This window comes from Mesitornis unicolor, unplaced genomic scaffold, assembly GCF_000695765.1.
Source record: "Mesitornis unicolor isolate BGI_N332 unplaced genomic scaffold, ASM69576v1 scaffold1867, whole genome shotgun sequence".
Taxonomy (NCBI): domain Eukaryota; kingdom Metazoa; phylum Chordata; class Aves; order Mesitornithiformes; family Mesitornithidae; genus Mesitornis; species Mesitornis unicolor.
Window position 1 is genome coordinate 9264 of NW_010196967.1, and position 3302 is coordinate 12565.

Below are 3302 nucleotides of genomic sequence, written 5' to 3' on the forward strand. Positions count from 1 at the left end.
ATGCTGAGAGCAGGTGGATGGTCAGATGTTGTAGCTTCCTGGGTCAGCTTGTAGAGGGAAAAATACACTTTTTAAAATTTGATTTCTATTTTTTTCACTACTGGGTTTTTCAGCTAGTGGCTGTATGCTAGATACTGTTGGTACAAGTTCAGGTCTGGCTTCTTGGTTTAATGGATCTTAGCATTCAGTGTGTGCATCTACTCTGCTTTTACCTTTTTGATTTTGCTGTTTTTTACAGGCTTTTTCTGTTACTTTTCCATGTTTTATGCTGGAGGATTGCCAGTTCAAGAAGGACAGGGAACTGCTGGAGAGAGTCCAGCGTAGGGCTACAAAGATGATCAAGGGAGTGGAGCATCTCCCTTCTGAGGAGCGGCTGAGGGAGCTGGGGCTCTTTAGTTTGCAGAAGAGGAGACTGAGGGGAGACCTCATTCATGTTTATAAAGATTTAAAGGGTGAGTGTCACGAGGATGGAGCCAGGCTCTTCTCGGTGACAAACAATGATAGGACAAGGGGTAACAGACACAAGCTGGAACACAGGAGGTTCCACTTCAATTGGAGAAGAAACTTCTTCTCAGTGAGGGTGACAGAGCCCTGGCCCAGGCTGCCCAGAGAGGTTGTGGAGTCTCCTTCTCTGCAGACATTCAAAACCCGCCTGGACGCCTTCCTGTGTAACCTCATCTGGGTGTTCCTGCTCCGGCAGGGGGATTGGACTGGATGAGCTTTGGAGGTCCCTTCCAATCCCTAACGTTCTGGGATTCTGTGATTGCCAGCATAGCCTCACCCCACAGTTATTTTCAGTAAAGGCATTGAACTATGGATTTTAAAGGCTCCTAGTAAGGTAGTTTTGTAGGGCTTGCTTCAGGATAGCTGGTCTGGAAATGTATAAAAACCCAGCACGCACAACTGAAAACAGGGGTTTTATCTGAGGTGGTGGGTGGCTTTAGATACTGATACTGTTGCTGCTTGGTTTACTGTTGTTGATCAAAAAGATTGTGTTTTCCTCTGAGACCTGCTGGAAAGTTAATACAGTTTTTTATGAAAGCAAATGTTTAAACAATACTCTTGAGTGTGCATAGCTTTTAAATTCTAAAATGTTACTTAGGCATTTCAGCTCATCCTGTGCTTAGAATGATATTTTCGGTTATTTTAAAACATGCTGAAACCTTTGGCTCTATTAAGCATTTAAGTATTGAATAGCTGTCTTTTGTTTGAAAGATTAAATAGCTTCTTACAGGGTAGTCTCCATGCAAATACTGAATATTTTTCTCCAGGTTTGAATACTTGAAATGGTTGCCAGGATTTGAGCTTCTTGAAATGCCGGGTTGCTTCTATCAGATCTGTCTGTGTATTTCTTCATATTGTAAAATGTACTAAATCTGTAGGTTTTAATTAGTTTTCTGCTGAGAAAATAGGTAATTTAAAATTACCACTTGTAAAAATTCATGCTCGAATGTTCTAGGAAGCTCTAGAGCTAGAGTTTGTAGCAGATGATGGAATGATTGAGTTCGATGTGTGCGATCTCTTCTGTTAATATATTTCTGTACAGTAGATAAAATTTAACCCACTTCAGTCATAAGACAAATACGTGGTGGCAGAGTAAGCAACCTGGCAGACATCACCTTTAGCAGTATCCCCAAGTTGCTCAAAAGCTATGAGGAATTAAAGATCAGAATTTGGATATTGCTTGTTGAAGTCTTGGTCCTCCTGCAGTGCAGCATGTTGAAGGGACTCCTTTAGCCAATACCATGAGTTCAGGCATCTCTCGATACTGCTGTCTACAAACCTAATGTAGTATTGTCTTGTTGAGCTGGATTGCGTTGTGCAGTGTCACTAGAGACATTGCATGGCAAACTGGAAGCTAAAAATGGGTGTAGATGTACTGGAATTGGGTTTGGAGGTCCTGGGAATGCAGATTATATTTTATTTAGTGTAAATTTTAAGCTTCAAGCGTTGGTGGTTGCTTTACAATTCAGAACTTTGAAATTCTCAGTAGCTGTATTCTGAAAACTTTGAGCAGCGGTGAAGTTGAAGCTGTTACTTGTAAACTTACTAAGTAGCTTCACGTGCTGTAAGGTTGTGATAACAAATTGGTGGTTTGATGACTTGAAAAAGAATTGTGCATACTCCACGTATAAAGAAGCAGGAAGTAGCCAGCAAAGTTATGTACTAAGTGTAATTTGTGCAGTTAAATGCAAGTTATTTTGGATTGCTTTGCTGTTTTCATTAAGATAGTTGACTCTCACTATACCTTTGTAGAAATGAGCTACTCAAAGCCAGGCGAGGTTCACTGTTTATAACCATGCCACTTATTTTGATGAAGGATAGATTGATGGAGACATTTGCGTTGATTCTTGGGAACAAAGTTCTGGGGTTAAGTCTGAATGGGCAAATCTTGAATTCTACTGAACAGATTTGAGGTGAGAAGTTCTGATCATGGTCTGGTTACCGAGAGGTAAAGCAAAAGTGGACTTGATGCAGTCCTTAAAAAAGAATTTAAAGAATTAAAAGTGTATTAATTCAGGATCTGCAGGCAGGTGGCAGTAGCAGAGCAAGCAGCTACTCGGCCTCTTGTGATATGATTGTCCTCCGCCGCTTTTGTAGTGCATTTGTCATTGAGTCATGTAGCAGGAATCCGGATGCTTTAACTGGAACTGTTATAGTTATTCCTGGAAAGGCTTTGATAGGTTCTGAAAGCGTGGAGAACGCTGTGCCTAAACAAGCTGTGTCAGAACATTAAGGCACATTCAGTGACGCGTAGACAGATGACCATAAATTGTACCTGCTTGGGCTATTGCCTTTTACAAATCACTTCATTCTGTTGTAGGACTCATGCATTTTCTCTAGTACGCTTTAAAAATTGAATAAAAAAAAGGAAGAAGAAATGTGGATTTCTTAGGCAATATCAGAGGATGAAACATTAGTTTAAATAATCTGCTCAGGAAGAAGTAAAACCTAATAAAATACTCTGTTCCCATTTGATACCTTTGACTGGGACTCTGGAAATCCCTTTATGTGCAGTAAAATGTTTCATCCAAGTCTGAACTGATTGCAGTTACAGTAGCTGTGAAGAAATCATAACTGCTTGGTAATGAAGGCTTGGGGAAGTAGCAGGCGTGTTTCTAGTTGGTGCATATAGCAAATTCCCTCAAACAGAGCCACTGAGAAGGATATCCCTCTCCTTGCCTCCCTCTCCTTGCCTCCCTCTCCTTGCCTCCCTCTCCTTGCCTCCCTCTCCTTGCCTCCCTCTCCTTGCCTCCCTCTCCTTGCCTCCCTCTCCTTGCCTCCCTCTCCTCCACTAGCCC

General features: G+C 41.6%; 1 protein-coding gene across 1 annotated transcript in view; it reads left to right on the forward strand.

Annotated features, from left to right (window-relative positions):
* Positions 1–3302, forward strand: part of LOC104543924 (transcriptional repressor protein YY1) — a gene marked incomplete at its 5' end in the record, with an annotated part of 15859 nt that overhangs the window by 1176 nt on the left and 11381 nt on the right. The window lies entirely within an intron of this gene.